At 38.4% G+C, this 23,086-nt stretch overlaps 1 long non-coding RNA gene across 6 annotated transcripts in view; it reads right to left on the reverse strand.

The window, feature by feature from the left end:
- The window catches only part of LOC132392775 (uncharacterized), a 97,981-nt gene that overhangs the window by 44,039 nt on the left and 30,856 nt on the right, over window positions 1–23,086 (reverse strand). The window lies entirely within an intron of this gene.

Consider the following 23,086-nt stretch of genomic DNA (forward strand, 5'->3'; position numbering starts at 1 on the left):
TGTTTTCAGGCTTCTGTACTTCCTCTCTGATGATAGGAATAAAAACACAGCTTGTCTTACGTGATGGGGTCCTTAATGATGTATGCTGCCTTTTTGAGGAATTGCCCTTTGAAGATTCTGGAGCAGCTAGTGCCCATGATAAAGTCAGCTGAATTTGCAACCCTCTGCAGCTTTTTCTGATCCTGTGTAGTGGCCCCCATACCAGACAGTGAAGCAACCAGTTAGAATGCACTCTAAGGTACATCTGTAGAAATGTGCTAGTCTTCGGTGATGTACTGTATCTCCTTTTTTGTTATTAGCTACCTTACCTTAATATTTAATCCTTTTTCTCCTTTCTTTTGTTGCCTTCTGTTGTTTTTTTAAAAAGCTTCCTAATCTTCTAGCTTCCTACCTTTTTTACTATATTGTATGCCTTTATTTTGCTCTTACGTTTTCTTTGACTTACCTTGTCATCCACGATTACCTCATCCTCCCTTAAAAATTCTGCTTCTTCTTTGGGAGAAACTGATGCTACAGCTTCAAATCTGCTCTCAAAAACTCCAGCCATTGCTTCTCTACCATCACCCTTGCTAGTGCCCCCTTTCCAATCAACATTTGGTATAGAAATAAAGTGTCATAAAAATGGAGAGAAGGAAAGCTATATTTTCTCCAGACAGATTGTCTCAGTCTCACCAGTACATCTACTCACTTAATCAAAACAAAAATCTATAGTATTTTCTTTAAATAAAGAATGCATCTTATCTTTGTCTCACAAAAGTCATTCACTATACAAATTCAGCATTCCAAAGACAAATCACTCCATGGGCACTACACACTGTCCTTTAGCAGAACCCATATTTCACTATTTTCATGTTTAGCAGAAACCTTTGTTAAATATTTTCAATTTCTTACAGAAAATTACAAAACAAAATGTCCCCACAGAGAAAAAGAGTAGAGCTGATCAGCCAAAAGTCTTGGGATTGACAAACAGTCCAGTCTGTGAGCAAGAAATAAATTATCACTAGTCCGTGTATAGCCAGGATTGCAAAACCATTGCCCTGAGAAAGTGCTAAAAGCAGAGAAACCAGTTGTTTGAAAAGAAGTGCCAGAAGGATAGAAATAATTTGGTCTGCATGAATACCAGGAGCACTGCCATTATTGATCTAAGTGTCAGAAGCCTGGACTCAAAATTGTGAGATGTCTGTGAAGGACAAATACACTGATTGGCCTGAGTGAATACCAGGTGCTTGGACACTGTTTGGTTTGAATGAGTATCAGAGATCAGAGACATGGGCACCAACTGGTATGAATTTTATCAGAATTCAAGACTATTCAGAAACAAACTTCTTGCATTCATTATGCTGTGAGATGCAGAACGTTACAAGCATTTCTAAATTCTTATCAATGTTTTACAGGCTACGTTCTGCTACTTTATCTATTTTCCAATGATCCGAAAGTCAAGAGGATAATGACGATCCTATCCCCACTTAACTTACACCGCCTTCAACCTCTTATCTATTGCCTCTGAGGCATTCCTATGCATGGCAGTCTAGATGGGCACAGCCGTCTGCTTATGAATCAACACATTGCCTTCAGTAATAATATTCCCTAATTATATACAAGTATTGCAATGTCAGAATAAAAATAAGTCCACTATAAATCTAGTATAAGCAGAGAGTACTGCATGTATCTGATGTACGATCAATAGTGAATATATCTTTCAGTCAAGGCTTTGTTTTTAAAAGAAAACCTCTGAAATATATGTTCCTATGAGGTTTTCAATATCTGAGAGTAAACTGTTGGGCAGTAATATGTTGAAGATATATGACTCTAACATATTCCCCAAATGTTCTCCTGACTGAGGTTAGACGAAGAATCAAACCAGTAACTTAAACGTAATAATTTAACAGCATTTCACCCACTAAAGCAGATGCCTACAGATCTAATACTGTGCGGCGACATACAGTTCACTATATGTCATTATCTACAAGAAGTGTAACGCCCATGATATTGGGAAGGCAATATTGCTGCAACCCACACCTGAAATATTCACACAATCCCATAATAGCTAAAACATCAGTTTACAATCAAATCATGGTGAACAACAACTCTGAATCTCAGCTACCCAGACAGCAAAATCAATGGAGCAAAGGAGAAGTATCTTTGTCAAAATACAACTTGTTCAGAGACAAGTTCATAAGCTAAATTGACACACATCATTGTCTCCCAAAGGGGTTTTACCAATACCGATCAAATATTGATAATAGTAACTTGTCCAGAAGATGCTCAAATGCATCTGAAAATGTTCATCAAATGACGCAAGTTAAACATTTCCAGTCGAAGCCCAAGCATTTAGGAGAGGTCGAGGCTTTGAGCTTAAATAAACATAATACTTCGAATAAAAGAAAGTTTACAAATGTTAAAAAATATATTCTTTTTTAATCTCAAGATAGTTTTTCATTTAAAATCTTACTTGGGAGAGCTAGTTACTTGGGGAGTGAGATAAATCAGTAAACTCAACTCGACTCAGAACAAAAGCAGTCTGAATAGTATCCTTCTATTATTTGTTATTCTACTGATCCATTAAGAAGGTGACTTTTTTCTGTAAAAATGTTCCTTGGATTTATCAATAAATAGGCTACAACACTAGAAACTCTCCCTTTTAAAAAGCAGTTTACATTGGAAGAGTCCCAGTTAAAATATTTATGTAGATATCATCTATGATAAATATTGATATAATAGTATGACCAAAAGTCAAAACCAATGAAGCAAGAGTTATAGATAAGGTGATACTTCAGAAAAAACTGGTTGATCTTCAATTGTATTCCAAATGAAGAGCTAAGCTTTTAGTTTTGAGGTCAAATAGGACTGCACAATAAGGATATTTGAAACAATGTGTGCAGACTCAGTTCAATTACCACTTTATAATCAACCCTTTTGCCATTATTATTATACTGACTTTCAAAATTCCAATGCACAAATTTATAACAGCCCTCTATATAATCACGGTCAGTGGTGTGCTAAAATGATTGAACCAGATGTGGGGACAGTGTTGTGTTCAAATCCTTGCAAAATAACATTGGCAATCTTAATTGTATACAATGCCTTGTAAAAGTATTCAGCTCCCAACCCATTGTTTACATAAATATTAAAACCAGGGAACTTGATCAATTTAACGAGTATTTTTATTTGTGGATCACATGCTCAGTTTTTTTTTACGCAGTCAAGCCCCAAAAATACAGGGGAAAGGCAGGATAAATTAAAAGTACAAAATCTGAAATGTTAGCATTTCAAAAGTATTCATTCCCCTTTACTCAGTACTTAGTTGAACCACCTCTCGGAGTTACTTATAGCCAGTAGTCTTTTCGGATAAATCTCTATTAGTTTTGCATAAAGTGAAGGAGCAAAATTTGCTCATTTCTCCTTGCAAAAATACTCAAGCTGTGCCAGGTTAGTTGGGGAACAGCAAAGGACAACAACCTTGAGGTCTTGCCAGAGATGTTTGATAGGGTTAAGGTCAGGACTCTGAGTCACTCAAGGACATAAATTTCTTCAACTGAAATAACTCCAAGGTTACTCTGGCTGTGTGTTTTGGGTTGTTGTCCTGCTGAAAGATGAACTTCCTCCCCAGTTTAAGCTTTCTGGCAGAGGCTAGCGGGTTTTTATCCAGAGTCTCTCTGTATTTAACAGCATTCATTTCCCCACCAATCTTGACCATATTTCTTCTGCCTGCTGCTCAAAAACATCCCATAACATGATGCTTCCTCCATCATACTCTACAGTAGGGATGGTGCTACCAGGCTGATGTGCAATATCAGATATACACAACATGCACCACTTAGTGTGGAGCTCAAAAAGTTCCACTTTATTGTCATCTGACCATAAGGCCTTCTTCCACATCTTTACAGTATCTTCTAAGTGAAGCTTTGAAAATCTTTATGAGCAAGGATAATCTTGTTGACTTCTCTTGAATGCTCTTTTGTCTTCATTTTGGTTTGGTCTGTTGAAAATTTACCATACTATTGAACCTTACAGAGAGGGAGTACTTGTTTTTCTGATTTTGTTGAAAATAGTTAATCATCCAATTTTCCACATCAACAAATTGGGTGAGTTGGTAAGGTAATATACTGTACCCGAGGAAAGTTAGCATAATAATTACAAAGGGATGAATTTTTCAGCCTCACAATTTTGAGTTTTAATTCTTAATATACTATTGACAGGTTTTGGAATTTCTCTTTTGATTTGTCATGACGCACAATGTTTTGTAGATTACCTCAAAATCCTACTTCAGTATATTGTAAATACAGAAAATGAGACAGCAAAATGTGAAAATAGCTGTGGGGGCTGAATACTTTTTCAATGCTTTTCCTAGCAATAGGAAATGACAATAAAAAGGCTGGCTAGAACTGGATGCACACATACATTTATATACACAGTATATGTAAATAGAGTTATGCAACAGAATTATATGTCACAATCTCATCAGGAATTATGTGTACTTCTTGTGAATTTTATTTTGAATGATTTAAAGAAGGCTGCATTGGAATTTATACTCATCAGAATGATTATAGTAGCATGCAGAAAATAATGTAGTACATTTTGACAGCTTTTTTCCATGTTTATTTTGCCATTAAAGCAAGAATAATATGAAGAAAGTTTTTGGAAATAAGTTTTCAAAGTTCAAAGTGAATTTATTGTCAAAGTAGATATACGTCACAATTTACATACAACCGTGAGATTCATTTTCTTGTGGGCATTCACGGTAAGCACAAAGTAACACAATAGAATCAATGAAAAACCACACACAAGCTGGAGAAATAACCAATGTGCAAAAGACAACAACTTGCACAAATACAAAGAAAAACAAAATAATAATAAATAAATAAGCAATAAATATCAAGAACATACAATGAGGAGTCCTTGGAAAGTGAGTCCACAGGTTATGGAAACAGTTCAATGTTGGGTTGGGTGAAGTTATCCCCTCTCGTTCAAGAGCCAGATGGTTGAGGGGTAATAGCTGTTCTTGAACCTGGTGTTGTGAGTCCTCAGGCTCCTGTATCTCCTTCCTAATGGCAACAGTGAGAAGAGAGCATGCCCTGGATGGTGGGCATCCTGATGATGGAAACTGCTTTCCTGTGATACCACTCCTTGAAGATGTGCTCTGTGGTGGGAAGGGCTTTACTTGTGATGGACTGGCTGTATCCATTACTTTTTGTAAGCTCTTCTGTTCAAGGACCTTGGTGATTCTATATCCGGCTGTGATGTAATATGTGAATGCATATTAATGTTGAACTTGCTTCCTAAAATTATTAAATCTGGTGTAAATTTCAAATATTTTAATCGATTTGAGAACATTAGAATAGAAAAAGGAAATGCAACTAAAGCTCACAATCAGATTGCCTTACAATGAAGAAGGAATAGGTAGGCAAAATCTTCACTTGTTTGGCTGGTGCTCAAACAAACTACAGTGTGTAATAACTGTTGATAGTCACATCACTCACTGATTAATACTCACTTACATACATTAACAAAGAGCATTTTATTGTAAAAGGTAATGGTGTTTCAATCAATCTCTTCTTACAATCTAGTCTATTAAAGAATATGTTTCTTTTACTAAAGGGATTATTAATATTAGAGACAGTTAAATCATTTATATCCATTCAGTCCTTCTACACATGTACAGTGTACCCACATGACATGAAGAACATAATCTTGGGTGAATGGTCATACAAATATTGTTACACCATTGATGTATGTGGTTAATTTGATGATTTGTGTTTTACGCCATTGTTGAGAAAAGACTGAAAACACACTTGCTTGTTATTGATTATAACTGCAAAAGATGACATTTTCTGCAATGTTTGTCCTGCTCCTTCTCCCACGCTTCTAGCCTGTAATATCATTGTAGTTTTAATTATTCCTGTGGATCGCTGGCTTTGTGCCGGTCTTCACTATTGAATGCTGAATTGCTGGCAGTTGCATGGAGCCTACTCTTTACTCTATCTTGACAGAAGCATGTGCCTACATTTACACAGATGTACATTTACAGGAGAAAGGAAATGACATAGCAGGGGAGCAATTGGCTGGGATCCAAGAACAGGAATGGGGATTGCACCCGTTCATTGAGTGTTACATATAGATTTTGAAAAACATGCTGTTCATCAGCAGGGTTGGCAATATTACAAATGTTGTTAAATGTTGTATTTGTTAAAGGCAGTCGACACCTCTTAAAGAGGTGGTGCCCCGTGTGTTCACAATGCAATGGGAGTCATTTAATAAAGTCAATCTCTATTCTTATGTTTTAGGCAAAGCCTAAAGATATAACAGAGTGATTGCTGGAACTTTCAGATACTGCATTAGAGATCTAGGTGGAAGAAGAGTAAAAGAAGAGAGATGTACTATATCTCTTAGGAAATGCAGGAAATCCTTTAGGATCAGGAAGTAGAGGGAAAAAAATCAAAAATCATCTATGCCAGGAGTGTTGGTCCAAGAATTTGGATTAGTGCAAGAAGAATCTTAACAATCCCGTATGAGTGGCCAAAGCCAACAAGGATAGATTAACAAAGCAGGTAATAAAAGGGATTTTGGGCATTACACTTAGAACCATGGGATGCGAAGTCCAGGAAATGAATTAAACATATAAAACTGTTTATGGTCTGCCTCAGCTAGAACATTGTATTCAAGCTTAGGCAGTTCATTTTTGATGGACTTTTAAGTCTTTGATGGGTGTACAGAAAGATTCACTATGATGGTTCTGGTTCATGGGTTATTGCTACATGAATAAATTGGGGTTGTCCTCATAGAAGAGGAAATTTGATAGCGATCACTAAAACTGTTCCCAATGGCTGAAGGGTGAATAATCAGAAAATACAATTTTAATATGACTAGCAAAAGAACTAGAGGTGGCATGAGAAAAAATATTCTATGCAATAAATGGTTAGGATTTGGGAATCATAGCCAGTTAACTTCATTTATTTGGATGAAGATGGGAAATACTTGAATAAAAAGCTTGCAGAGCAAATGGAATTAACTGGGCAGTAAAGCAATTAGATATTTTTTAGAAAGTGTCATTAGACAAAGTACTTTCTGTGCTGTACTCATCCATGATTTTGTATCATGTTTGACTAACTGCATCAGTACTTGAGACCTAGGATTAATTCATTGCACCTCCAACACCCATCTACTTCAAAATCAATCGATCAGCCTCTCAATTCATATGCCTTATATTACATTTTTGATACTATTATAAGCCTCAATTTACAATGTACACAGTCAAATGGCTTTTTAGTGATAGCGTCACAATACATAATTTACAATTAAATTTTATGCCCTTATTTTATGCCTTTATTATGAATTCTAAAATGAAAATTAATAAAGGTGAGTGCTCCCAGTATGATTGTGCCCTTGTACAAGTGATGGTCTGTAGGGATTGAACTAGAAATAGGACAATGTTGTAATTACGCCTGCATGCCTGTATTGGCAACCCTAAAGCTTATCCTTTCTCACTTGCTGAACAGAGCCCTACAAGAAAGAATGGGCAAGTACTTCAGCCCCTTTGCTTATTGTAGAAAACAATGCTGCTCATCCAGCATTTGTAAGGCCATGGTCACTGACGGAGCTAAAGCAAATGATGATGAGGGTATCATCAGTGTTCAAAATTCTTCTCCTCTCATTCCTTTTTCACATCAGTCAGTCAATTCAGAATTAGAACCTGAGGAGGGCATAACCATATACTTCTTACTTTCTTCCCTCCCTCATCACATGACAATCCTTGTCCATTTACATTTCAGATATTCAAGAACTAGAATCTTTCTAATCAGTGGAGAGGAAGAAAGTGGGGGCAAAGGAACATTATCTTTTGGCCTTAAAACTACAGCTGCCACCTCAACTCCTGATATTGAATATATTTTAGAATATTTTAGAATATTTAGAATATTTTAGAGTTTTTACAAATGAATTGACATTTGGCCGGGCACTGGGAAAAATGTATTGCAGCCAAGTGGCAGGAAAGGATAGTGAAGGTACTGGAGACATTGGATACTAGTTTTCCTCCAGACACACAGAAACAGCATACACAATACACATTCCACACACACAACACGTGACAGACGTACATAATACAAACCACACATAAAACAAACACACATACACACTTTCCTGAAAAATGCTGTGTATTTTCCATAAAATAACTTTAGTTTATGTATTCTATGATCCTGATGACTGAAGATCTCAATGGGCCAGACAAGCGAAGAAGACTTGTAAATATTCTGAAGTGGCTGGTATACTGGAGGTCTACCAAAAAGCTTAAGTCAAAGCCAAGAGTTATGAAGTAGTCGAGTATCAGGAATGCAAAGGAGTATGAGCAGACCTCAGAGAGCACCTTTGCCATCAGCATAACAGTGGAACACCAGCACAGATGCAGCTTTTAGGGACAGAAGCAATATCTTCCATGACTGGATAATACTTTCACCACTATTTCAATGCTGCAGGGAAGCCTCAGGTAGCTAATGCCATAGCTTTGACACAGATTGCTGCCATTACTATTCAAAGGAACTTCAACAAAGTCCATTAACCTGAACACCAGCAGATTACTGGGATTACTGAAGTGCTTCCTGCAGAATGTTCTCATTTTGTCATTCTGACAGAGCTATTGCCATTGCCTTATCTGCCAGCTAACATGGACAGCTACGGTCCAGCCTAAAATGCTGAGATCTGATGCAAGGTCTTCTAAAAGTAGTGGTTCAAGGCTGCCTTCCAAGATCATACACATCCTTCTCAAATGGACGTTTTCCACCACTTCTGCTACACCCACTGGGAATGCAGATACAGGATAAAATTGCACAGTAAAAGCACAAATGGAATAGACAATTTGTTTCTGTTTTGCAAATTAATTTATATATTTAGATTGGCATGTGCATTTTCTGTGTTGCTAAAACAATAATGGCATGATGGTTAGTGAAAAGGAAAAGAAATGCTTAAGACAGATATCAATGGATGAGTTTACAATTACTAAAAGACTTCACCACAGAGCACTTGGAATTTGCTTCTTTGTTTTCTTCTTTATAACTTACTGTCATTGTGGTTGTGTGATGTTCTAGACTGTTTTCATAACCCGTGGATAAGCCTTATCACTAAGTGGCCACCCTATCATTAGGCAAAGTGGATCAAAATTGCCTGGCCTAACCGACTTCTGCAGACTGAAGGAAGTGTGACCACTGCAAGGTTAGTTATACTTACATGTATGATATACTACCTATAGTCCCATATCAACTGCACAATGTTGAAGAGAAATCCCTAAAAACTGAGTGAGTGCAATCAATGGCATCCTGCACCATTGAAAAGCCATGCAACCACTCATATGGCCCATTAGCTTGTTTCAGGCAAGAAAGAATGCAATTACTTAAAAGCATATTACAGATATAAAACAATAAGGTTATAATAGTGATGGATTTTAACCTTCACAGTATTGGTTGGAATTACCTTAATGCAAGGGCCTTACGATAAGGTGGGATTTGTTAAGTGCATCCAAGATAATTTTTTAAGATGTTATGAAGATAGTTGTACTAACAAAGTTGTACTTGACCTGACCTTAGGAAATGAAATGAAATGAGGCAAGTGGCAGCAACATTGGTTGGGGACTATTTTTGGAAACAGGTCTCTAATTTGTAAGCTTCAAGGTAGTTATGGAAAGGGATAAGGCTGGTGGTCAAGGTAAAGACCGAAACTGGGGCAAAACTGATTTCAACAGAGCAACAGAAGAGCTGGCGGAATTAGACAGTGGGTAAAACATCTTCTGACAAGTGAGAATTTTTTGAAAGGTAGAAATAATTCAGGGCCAGAATATCCATTAAAGGTAGAAAAAAAATCTATCAGCTTAAGGTACCTTGGCTGACAAAGGTTATTGAAGGTTTGATCAAGAAAATCATGGAAGCATATAACAGGTATAGGCAATTACAACAAAAAAAGTGTTGTGAGCTATAGACGGTGTAGGGATGAACAAGAAATTTGGAGGGCAAAAAGAGGTAATGAAATATCCTTGGCAGGTAAGATTATTTATTTTAATTTTATTTAACAATACAGCGTGCAGTAGGCCCTTCTGTCACTTTAAGCCATGCTATCCCAGCAACTCCACAACCCTGATTAACCTTAACTTTAATCACGGGATAACTTACAATGACCAATTAAATCTTTGGACTGTGGGAGGATATTGGAGCATCCAGGTAAAACCTATGCATTCCATGGGGAGGACATACAGAGACTCCTTTAAACTCTGAAAACAAATTAAACTCTGAAACACTGTGAGTTGTCATTGCTCCATGCTAACCGCTATGTTACCATGTGCCCAAATAAAAGATTAAGAAGAGTCCTAATTCATTCTATATTACAGCCAAGGGACAGTTAGGGAAAGAGTGGGCCATGTAAAGGATCAAGGTATATGGAGCCAAGTGGTGTGGATGAGGTCATGAATATATTCTTTATACCTCTTGCCTGTATTTACCGGCGAGAAGGATATGGAGGACAGTGAGTAAAGGGAGAGATATGTTAATAATCCAGAGAATGTCAGTATTGAGAAGGAGTAACTACTAGATGCCTTGGAATGGCGAAGAGTGGATAACTTCCCAAGTCCAGAAAAAAATGTATCCCAGAATTCTATGGGAAACAAGGGAGGAGACAGCAGGAGCCCTGAAGAAGAATTTTGCATCTGCATTAGTCACGGGTGAAATTGCAAAAGACTGGAGGGTAGCTAATGTGGTCCGTTTGTTTTAGAAGGGCAGCAGGGATAAGCAGGTAACAATTAGCCAATGAGCCTTATATCAGTAGCAGAAAAATTATTGGAGAAAATTCCAAGGGACAGGATTTATGAACGTTTGAAAGGCATCAACTGATTGGAGATAGTCAGCATGGCTTTGTAAGGAAAAACGCCTGTCTGATTGAGTTTTTTAGGTGGTAATAAAGGATATTAATGAAGACAGGATAGCAGAGTTTGTCAATATAGACTTGAGTAAGTTAGTTGACAAGGTCCTTTATGATTGGTTAGTTCAGATGGTTAAGACACAGGGAATCCAAAGCAAGCTGGCTAATTAGATCCAACATTAGTTTGGTGAAAGGAAAGTGGAAGAACGATCCTTTACCAGTTGGAGGTCTTTGACTCATGGTGTACCTCAGTGATCAGAGCTGGGAACCTTGTTGTTTGTGAATGTAGGAGGTATGATTAATAAATTTGCAGATGATACAAAGATGGAGAGAGAATGGAAACGCTGGGCTTGTTTTCCCTGATGCAAAGGAGGCTGATAAGTAACCAAATATATCATAGAGCAAGGAATTTCCAATCCTCTTCAAAAAAGGCCAACTTACCATGTCTGTCTGAAGACCAACTGCCTACCAACATATTTATAAACATACTGATTCCCATGGCTATCTTGACTATACCTTTTCCCACCCTGTCTCCTGTAATAATCCTATTCCCTTTACTCCTTTCCTTTGTCTTTGCCGTATCTGTTTCCAGGATGAGGTTTTCCTGTCCAGGATATCAGAGATGTCCTCCTTCTTCAAAGAACAGGATTCCCCTTCTTCCACTATCGATGCTGCCCTCACCCACATCTCCTCCGTTTCCTAGACATCTGCGCTCACTGCACGCATCATTCTCCGCAACTTCTGACATCTTCAAAGTGATCCTATCACCAAATACATCTTTACCTCCACAATCCTCCCCGCCCTTAACTCTCCACTTTTCACCAGGATCACTCCCTCTGTGATTCCCTTGTTCTTTCGTCCCTCCCCAATAATCGCACTCCTGGCATATATCCCTTCAAGCAACAGAAATGCCATACTTACCAATTCACCTCTATTCGGAGCCCCAAACAGTCTTTCTAGGTGAGGCAATACTTCACCTCTGAAGTCATTGGGATCATCTATTGTATCCGGTTCTCCCAATGTGGCCTCCTCTACACTAGTGAGAACTGATGTAAATTGAGGTAGCACTTGTCGAACACCTCTGCTTCATCTGCCAAAAACAGAATTTCCCAGTGGTCAACCAATTTAATTCCTATCCCCATTTCCATTCTGCTGTGCGGGACCCTGGCCTCTGCTTCTGTCATGATGAGGCCACTCTTAGGGTGGAGGAGCAACACCTCATGTTCCATCTACCTGATGGCATGAACGTTGACTTCTTCTGGTAGTTTTTTCTTTTTTTCCTTTTCCCTTCCCCCTTCCTCCTTCTATTCCCTACTCTGGCCATTATTACCAATTATTTTCACCTGCCTATCACCTCCCCCACCCGTGCCCCTCCTTCTTCCCTTTCTCCCATGGTCCACTCCCCTCTCCTATCAGATTCCTTCTTTTCCAGCCCATTACCTTTCTCTCCCACCTGGTTTCACCTATCAGATTCTAGCTTGTCCTCTGTCCCCTCCACCACCTTTTTATTCTAGCACCTTTCCCCTTCCTTTGTAATCCAGATGAAGGGTCTTGGCCCAAAACATTGACTGTTTATTGATTTCCATAGATGTGGTCTGACCTGCTGAGTTCCTCCAGCATTGGGGTGTGTTTCTCTGAATTTCCAGCATCTGCAGAATCTCTTGTTTACAACTTATCAACTCTTGATTACTGTGTCTGCCCTGTTTAATGATTCATACACAAGCATACACAGATTCCTCTCAATAGCTTCTTCCCTACTGCAATCAGGTTCTAGAAATGACCTGAAAGACCTTAATTCTACCTTGGACAATATTTCACTCAACTTGTACTAATCCTTTTACCTTTGCTTATTATGTTGAATAAGTTTTTATAATTTATGTTCATTGAAGTTTATGTAATTTATGCTTGTCTTGTAATGTACTGTGCTGCTGCTGCTGCTGCAAAAAGCTCATTTTTATGGCACTTATACACTGGGTATGTGCCATGGAAATATATTGCCCAAGACAACAAACTTGAACTTAAACAGCAAAACCTTTCAAACTCTCAAGATTTAAAAAGTACTCCACTTTACTACTTTTTCTGTCAAAGTGGGTGACATTGATTTGCCTCTTACATCAGTTTAATGCATGACTACATTTTTTTCTCATGCTGCCATGGCAGACAATTTTCAAGAACAGAGCTTAAATGCATATTGACAACACCCAATTTTATCACTATTTTCTAAGTGTCCTGAGTAATTTATTCATACATTTTCCTAACTAATTTATGATTCCATAGTTTTTAGTCTCTCTTCTTTTTTAAATACTGGAATTACATTTCAACCTTCTAAGCTATGGGAACATTCCTAGAATCTATGAATCCTTGCCAGATGACAACTATTATCCCCAGCGCCACTGCTTCCAAAACCTTGCTATGTAAGCCAACAGTTCTCAGGGATTTATTGGCTTTCTATCCAATTAATTTATCCAATATTTTCTTTTAGTGTTAATTTCTTTCAGCTATTTCTCTCAAAACCAGTTGTTCTTCCCTGTCTGTAAGATTTTTTTTTGTCTTCTTCCATGAAGGCAGGCACAAGTTTTGCTGTATTTCTCAGGCACTTCTTTGTTTCTGTTTATAATTTCACCTACCCTAATCTGCAGATTTTGTTAGTGTTTCACACTTCTACAGAGGTTTTTATCATACTACAATGTTTCTTGCTAACGGCTCTCAAACTCTCCTTCCCTTAGTCCTTTGTTGCTGGATTCAGGTTTGTTGTTCTTTTAGCAACATTATAGTTCTTTCCTTTCCTACTACCTTTAACTTCTCTTCTTATGACTATGTTTAACTATGTATATTCTTGTTGGGAATTTGGAATTGTATACATGTAGTTACTTCTTACGGGACAGCTGAAAGTCTCAAACCTGAAACATTAACTGTTTCTCTTTCTACAGATGCTGCCTGACCTTTTATTTTTTTGTTCTGATACTTTCTGCCTTTATTGTAGATTTTGAGCACCAGCAGATTTGTTTTGATCTTTAGCCATATTAGTATTTCAGACCTCTTCTCTTGGCTACTGCTATGAAGAGCTGCTATAGGAGTCCTTGACAGCCTTCTCTGCCACTCCTAGAGTTAGCTGTACGTAGCAACCCCACATTCCACTCACCCTTTTCTGAAGAACATATTGAGAATCAAACTTAACACTTCCCCAAAGTGGAACAAAGAAAGCCAGTGCAATAAGAAATGTGTTTTGAAAAAGAAGAAAATTAATAAAACAAAATCTAGAAAAATAATTTATTAGCAAAACTTAAATGTTTTAATAAGTATGATAAGTGTCTATGGATTTTAAATTGCCATATTGATTGAGTTTTGAAAATTACTCATAATTAAGGAGAATAAGTATTTATATTTGAAATTTTGTCCATCTTGTCCATAACGGGTACTATATTTCAAAATTCATCTCTCAATGTAGATAAACTTAGCTAATTACATGATTTAAGCATAACTAGAAATAATAATTGAATAAAGAGTAATTTCATAAATAAGGCCAGTCAAAGACGCAGCAGGGTTGACTAACTTGTAACATAAGTATGAAGAAGTTTGAAGATGGATATATCTGTCCTATGTAAGATTTTGTTAGAATCACTGAGATGGAATGTGACTTACAGTTACTCTAACATATAAGGAAACTTAGAAGTTTATGGACAATTTTATCTGAAACACAGTTATATCCAGAATAAAGCATACATTTAGGACAAGGATAAAATAATTATTTGGAAGATGGGTAGAGGGAACAACAAGAGGCTGTGAAGGTGGTCCAAAGGAAATTATACCCTCCAACACATAATATGTAGTTAGTCTATGAAGACAAGGAGAAAAACAGCAGTTGGACAACCACAACCCAGACCGAGGTATTCTGGGTCAGACAGCCATCCAAGAGGAGAGAAGTGGAACAGAAATGTAGTAGTGAAAGGGGACTCTAAAATTAGTGCAATAGATAGTGTCCTCTCCAGCCTGTAACATGTCCAAAGGATGTGTTGTTTGCCCTCTTCCAAATTAAGAAATATCACATGATGGAAAGAGAGGAGCTTGGAAGGAGGAAATAAACATGATCCATAGTGAAACAAGTAATGGACAATGACAAGATAGTCTTACTGAATGTATTGAGAGTCTAAAGTATAAACAGGAACTAAATGACAATAATTTATGGATAATCGCCACTACACATGCATATTAGCATAAATGCAGACAATTAACGCATAGCTTAAGGATTAGTGTGAGAAAGAGGGACTATTTTCTATGAGATACTGGCATCAATGCTGGGACAGGAAGGAGCTGTATTAGTACAACACATTTCACATTAATATGTCGTAGCAAAAAGTGTAAATAGGGAAAAGGCAAAGGTTTAAATTAGAAAGAAGGTGAGAGGGATCAGCAAGAAATGTAAGCAGCTTAAATATGTAAAAAAGAGTGAAAATAGCAAAGAATAAAGTTAAGGACAGCATTGATAGCAAGTAAATTAATTAGTTATAGAACAGAAACTTAAAAAGACGGTTACTATAAAGTGAGAGGAAATCCAATTAAAACTGAGTTTATCTGTTTGTATGGCAGTGCGCACAGTGTCCGTAATAAAACAGAGAAGCTATAGGCAATAATATGTTGGCAAGAGCGAGGTATAATACAGATTACTAAGAATTAACTACAGAAATATCAATAGTTAGAATTAAACAATGCAGTAACTGATATGCTTAGAAAGAAACACAACTGTATATGTTAAAATAACTGCAATAAAGAATGGAAGCAACTACAAAGCAAACAAATGTAGAATTCATATTAATAAAAACAAAAGATAATAAAGGATTAATCACACTAATAAGCATAGTCAACCTACTATCCTATATTTGAAAGAAGATGCAGGAAGAAATATACAGTCAAATTAGGGAAGTGATAAAAAAAGAATACTTTGGTGGATATCTACTATCCAATATTAATTGGACAAAGAATAAGGCAAAGGAGAAATAGGAATGGAACTCGAACAATAGATAACCCACTATGTAAAAAGCTCACTAAGGCCCAGTTGGCAGTTTGATCTGGTAATGGAGAAAGAACCAAGCAGATAAGTCAAAATAGGGAAATACTTAGTCAACATTGACCAAAACAAAATACATTTTAAATTATGTAGGGAAGGTCATAACTATCATGAAAATAAGATAAATAGATTGGAGAAATGCTGATTCTGAGGGACCTAAAGTTGAACCTGGGAAGATAAAGATGGTATAATATTTACAGGTAGCAGTGTAACAATGGAAAACATTTAAAATATTGTGCAGAAAGCAGGATAAACCAACTATACATTCACATTACATGCTACTTAAAGATATAAGGGTAAATTAATCATAAGGGTAAAACTATAACTATATATAAAACAGAGGAACGCATGATAACTAAAAAAACAAGGAATAAGGAAAAAAGTAAAATTTATTCAGGAATACAAAGGCCACCTTTTAAATTATCAGGGAACACAAAACAAATTAATGAAATATTTATGGATTCAAACATGGAAGCATAGAAAACCTACAGCACAATACCGCCCTTCAGCCCACAAAGCTGTGCCGAACATGTACTTACGTTAGAAATTACCTAGAGTTACCCACAGCCTCTATTTTTTTAAGCTCCATGTACCTATTCAGGAGTCTCTTAAAAGACCCTGTTGTAACCGCCTCTGCCACCGGTGCTGGCAGCCCATTCCACACACTCACCACTCTCTGTGTAAAAACCCCTGACATCTTCTCTTTACCTGCTTCCAAGCACCCTAAAACTGTGCTTTCTCATGTTAGCCATTTCAGCCCTGGGAAAAAAGCCTCTGACTATCCACACTATCAATGCCTCTCATCATCTTATACACCTCTATCAGGTCACCTCTCATTCTCCATCGTTCCAAGGAGAAAAGGCCAAGTTCACTCAACCTATTATCATAAGGCATGCTCCCCAATCCAGGCAACATCCCTGTAAATCTCCTCTGCATCCTTTCTATAGTTTCCACATCCTTACTGTAGTGAGGCAACCAGAACTGAGCACAGTACTCTAAGTGGGATCTGACCAGGATCCTATATAGCAATAACGTTACCTCTCAGCTCTTGAACTCAATCCCACGGTTAATGAAGGCTAAAACACGGTATGGCTTCTTAACCACACAGTAAACATGCGCAGCAGTTTTGAGTGCTCTATGTACGCGGATTCCAAGATCTCTCTGATCCTGCACACTGCCAGGAATCTTACCATTAATACTATATTCTGCCTATTACTGACCTACCAAAATGAACCACCTCACACTTATCTGTGTTGGACTCTATCTGCCACTTCTCAGCCCAGTTTTGCATCCTATTGATGTCCTGCTGTAACCTCTGACAGCCCTCCACACTGTCCACAACACCCCCAACCTTTGCGTCATCAGCAAATTTACTAACTCATCCCTCCACTTCCTCATCCAGGTCATTTATAAAAATCATGAACAGAGGGGGCCCAGAAAAGATCCCTAAGGCACACCACTGGTCACCAACCATGCAGAATATGACCTGTCTACAACCACTCTTTGCCTTCTGTATGCAAGGCAATTCTGGATCCACAAAGCAAGGTCCCCTTGGATGCACTGCCTCCTTACTTTCTCAATAAGCCTTGCATGGGTACCTTATCAAATACCTTGCTGAAATCCGTATACAATACATCTACTGCTCCACCTTCATCAATGTGTTTAGTCACATCCTCAAGAGATTCAATCAGGCTCATAAGGCATGACTTGCTTTTGACATAGCCATACTGACTATTGCTAATCATATTATTCCTCTCCAAATGTTCATAAATGTTCTTCTCAGGATCTTGTCCATCAACTTACCAACCACTGAAGTAAGACTCACTGGTCTATAACCTCCTGGGTATCTCTACTCCCTTTTTTGATGAATGGAACATCTACAACTTTCCAATCCTCTGGAACCTCTCACGTCCCCATTGATGATGCAAAGATCATTTCCAGAGGCTCAGCAATCTCCTCCCTTGCCTGGAGTACATCTCGTCTGGTCCCAGTGACTTATCCAACTTGATGCTTTCTAAAAGCTCCAGCACATCCTCTTTCTTAATATCTACATGCTCAAGCTTTTCAGTCTGCTGTAAGTCATCCCTACAACCACCAAAATCCTTTTCCATCATGAATACTGAAGCAAAGTATTCATCACCTCTGCTATCTCCTCCGGTTCCATACACACTTTTCCTCTGTCACAGTTGATTGGTCGTATTCTCTTACATCTTATCCTCTTGCTCTTCACATACTTGTAGAATGCCTTGGGGTTATCCTTAATCCTGCCCGCCAAGGCTTTCTCATGGTTCCTTCTGGCTCTCCTAACTTCATTCTTAAGCTTCTTCCTGCTTGCCTTATAATCTTCCAGATCTCTATCATTACCTAGTTTTTTGGGCCTTTCATAAGCTTTTCTTTTCTTCTTAACTAGATTTTCAACTGCCTTCGTACACCATGGTTCTTGTACCCTACCATTCTTTCCTGTGTCTTATTGGAACGTACCTATGCAGAACATCACACAAATATCCCCTGAAAATTTGCCACATTTCTGCCATACATTTCCCTGAGAACATCTGTTCCCAAGTTCCTACCTGTTAGTTTCATATTTCCCTTAAAACTTACCTAACTTGTCTGTTCCTATCCCTCTTCAATGCTATGGTAAAGGAGATAGAACTGTGATCACTATCTCCAAAATGCTCTCCCACTGATAGACCTCACACCTAACCAGGTTCATTTCCCAATACCAGATCAAGAGTAGGCTCTCCTCTTGTAGGCTTATCTACATATTGTGTCAGGAAACCTTCCTGAACACACCTAACAAACTCCACTTCATCTAACCCCTTGCTCTAGGGAGACGCCAATCAATATCAGGGTAATTAAAATCTCTTGTCACAACAACCCTATTATTACTGCACTGTTTCAGAATCTGTCTCCCTATCTGCTCCTCGATGTTCCTGTTACTATTGGGTAGTCTATAAAAAACACCCTGTAGAGTTATTGACCCCTTTCTGTTTCTAACTTTCACCCACAGAGACTCAATAGACAATCCCTCCATGACTTCGAGTACTGATCCTCACACTAAGCTCATCTGCTTTGTTCATGATACTCCTGGCAGTAAAATAGACACATCTCAAACCATCAGTCTGAGCACATCCCTTCTCTAGCACCTGCCTGTCCTCCCTCTCGCACTGTCTACAAGCTTTCTCTATTTGTGACCCAAGCGCCTCTTCCTCCATCTCTTTAGTTCGGTTCCCAACCCCCCTAGCAATTTTAGTTTAAACTCTCCCCAATAGCCTTTAGCAAACTTCCCTGCCAGGATATTGGTCCCTCTCAGATTTAAGTACAACCCGTCCTTTTTGTACAGGTCATGCCTGCCCCAAAAGAGGTCCCAATGATCAAGAAACCTAAATCCCTGCCCCTGCTCCCACCACCCAGCCACGCATTTATCTTCCACCTCATTCTTTCCCTATACTCCCTCCCGTGTGGCACTGGCAGCAATCCCGAGATTACTACCTTTGAGGTCCTGCTTCTCAGCTTCTTTCCTAACTTCCTGCAGTCTGTTTTCAGGACCTCCTCCCGTTTCCTATCTATGTAGTTGGTACCAATATGTACCACCATCTCTGTCTGTTCACCTTCCCACTTCAGGATATTGTGGATGTGATCAGAAACATCCCAGATCCTGGCACCTGGGAGGCAAACTACCATCCACATTTCTTTCCTGCATCCACAGAATCACCTTAACTATACAGTCCCCTACCACTGCGCTATACAGTCCCCTCCTCTTCCTTTCCCTACCCTTCTGAGCCACAGGGCCAGACTCTGCGCCAGAGTCACGGCCACTGTTGCTTCCCCCAGGTAGGTTGTCCTCCCCAACTGTACTCAAACAGCAGCACTTATTGTTAAGGGGGAGAGCCTGTGGGGTACTCTCTAGAATCTGACTCTTGCCCTTCCCTCTCCTGACAGTAACCCACATCTGTCTCCCGAGGTCCCGGTGTGACTGCTTGCCTATAGCTCCTCTCTATCACCTCATCACTTTCCCTGACCAGGCGAAGGTAATCGAACTGCATCTCCAGTTCCCTCACCCAGTCCCTAAGAGCTGGCGCAGAAGTGACCATCCGGGAGGCTGGGAAGCCCGGACATCGTACAACTGACACCAAGTTTAGAACATCAGCCTCATAGACATACTTCCTATTCCTATTCTTCACAAGTAACTTACCTTGCCTCAACCCATTATCGCTGAAGCCCCGTTGAGCCAAAGCCCTCCTACTCTGACAACCACTCTATAAAGCTGTCTTCTTTTTAAATTCTTCCCACCGGTCTAACTCGGGGGGTGTCCACACACCTGAGCAGTTGTGACTCGATCAAACCGCTGAAGGAAGAACGCTCTCCTTTTAAATTCTTCCCGCCGGTTCACCTCGCTGACGTCCACGCGAGGTGAGAAGGAAAAGTTAAGACTGGAATAGAGCCTATGCAGCATAGACAGGAAAGCACCAGTAGAAATATGCAGAAGTGTTAGAAATTGTATATCATTATTTTGCATCAGTATTTACCAAGGAAAGAAACATGACATTAGAAGACAAGATGCAACTCTAAAATATAAAAGGAGGTTATATTAACTGAACAAATCAAACTCAAAGTTGATAAAACAATGTCCTGATGGATTCCTTTCATGTATTTTAAAAGAATCTGGGGAAGAGACAGTAGAGACATTACTATATATATGTCTTAAAATACTAAAAATGTAGTGTCAAAGGATTGCCAGACAATTAATATAATATCTATAGTTGAGAAGGGGGATTGAACATAGCCAGGGTATTACAGACTATGAGCTAGCACCAGTGATAAAAAAAGAGATGTTCCATGAAGATTAATGGTGGGACCACTATGGTTTACAATTTTTATTAATAATGACTTCAGTATCAAAGAGACATCGTCTAAATTTGTGCATGACTCCAAACTGGGGAAAACAACTAAATAGAAAATGAAATTCAAATCAGATAAAATAAGGCAGTACAGTTTGTTTGGAAGAAGAAGGTGGCCCCTTTCTCTTTAGAAAGTAGTCGTCTAGGGGATGGAAAGAGGTACAAAGAGGATTCAGAGCACATACACACCAATCACAAGTGATGCGCCATAAGTTAGCAAAACTGCAAAAGAAGGAAAAACAAAGCATTAGGGTTTACTTCTAATTGCAAAATAAGGGAGATACGCTATATCCATTGAACTTTACATGACACAGAATACAGCATACTGCTTTGGTCACCATGTTATAAACAGGATATAGAAAAATGGAGGTTTACAGGGATAAAGTAGATTTACAGGGATAATACAAGACATGTGAATACATACATAGCAGGAAAGGACAGGCAGGTAAAGCTCTTTATTTCAAGTAAAGCTGAAGAAAGCTCTACACAAGTTTTTAAACTGATAATATTGATAGAATGGATAGAGCAAAGCATTTTCCACATAGAGAAGATCTTAACCACAGGCTGGCAGTACAAGATGGTCACCAAGAAATTCAATAGGTAAATTAGAAAAGCATTTGCTTACCTGAAGAATGGTGAGGATATGGAACTTGTTATCACAGGTAATGATTGAAGGAAAAATTAGGCAAAATCAAGAAAGGTAATGAGGGAGAAGGGATTCAAGGGTCATGCTGGATGCTTTAAACAAGGAAAGATGGTAGATGGTTGGAGCAGAGCATTAACAATGGATAGAATATTGTGCTGAATTGTCTATTTTTGTGCAATATATCCAGGCAAAAAGGAACAAATCCAACAGGAGAAATAATTATGGAAAAATGTGAGAATTACTTGCACAAATTACAATGTATTTCATTGGTTGTGAGATTCACTGATAATTCTTACATTTGTTACCTACTTCTAGCACTTTGAAATCTCCCTTTTCACTCCTAAATATAGTTCTTGATTCTCAAGTCTGGACAAATAGACCATCAGCAAAACACAGTCTTATCCTCTCTTAACATGTTTCAATAACATAAACTTCCATAGTCTTGAATTTAAGACCATAAGACATAGCAGTAGAATTAAGCCATTCAACTGATTGAGTCTACACCACCATTCGATCATCACTGATTATCTATTTTAATCTCGTTCTCCTGCTTTCTCCCCATAGCCTTTGACGCCTTTACTAATCAGGAAACTATCATCCTCAGCTTTAAATATACTCATTGACTTGGCTTCTACAGATGTCCATGGCAATGAATTCCACAGAATCACCTCCATCTCACTAAAGAAATTTCTTCTGATGTATGATATTGTTCAATGAAACTTGAGGCTGGAGATGTTTGCCAGGGATAGGGCATTAGTTTGCTAATCATACTTGTAGATGTATTTTGCAGAGACAGTACTGGTGATAGCTCTCCAGTGCTTTAAACCAACCTACTTTAGATTCATAGCACAGAAAGAAGCCCTTTACCCTCCATGTCCATGCTACCCTTGCCTATCTGCATTAGCCCCATTAGCCAGCATTATGTTCATATCTTTCTGTGGCTTGCCTATGTAAATACCTGCCTAATTGGCTCTTAAACATTGTGACTGGATCTAATTCTAGCCCCTGCTCCGACATTATGTTCTGGATATCAATCATTCTGTGCAAAAAAACAAATGTACCCCACAGATCCTTTTAAACTCCTTCCTCTCACCTTAAAACTTTTCCCTTTTGTTTTAGATACCCATATCAGGGAAAAAAATATCTCAGTGCAGGAAGTTTGTGAAGGGCAATGTGCTTGATTGCTAATGTCAAAGAATCTGCCTTTTATATTACTTCACTCCAAGGAAACAAACTCAACCTAACCAATTTCTTCCCAAAACTAAATCCAAACAAACTTCTGGTGAATCTCCCTTGTACTTTCTCCAGCACAAACACACCTTTCCTATAGGATGATGACCAAAACTACATACAACAGTTCAAGTGCAGCCTAAATATTTTAGTAAAGTTGTAGCATTACATCTCAACCCTTATATTCCATGTTCCATCAATAAAGGAAAGTACAGTATGTCATATGCTTTCTGTGTCTCCTTATCTAATTCTAGAGGCAATTTGAGGGAACTATGATCTTGAATACTAAGGTCCCTCATGTTCATCAACATTCTGAGGTGCACTATCATTTTACTGTATATGTACTACTCT

The sequence above is a fragment of the Hypanus sabinus genome, chromosome 4 (assembly GCF_030144855.1).
Source record: "Hypanus sabinus isolate sHypSab1 chromosome 4, sHypSab1.hap1, whole genome shotgun sequence".
NCBI classification, from domain to species: domain Eukaryota; kingdom Metazoa; phylum Chordata; class Chondrichthyes; order Myliobatiformes; family Dasyatidae; genus Hypanus; species Hypanus sabinus.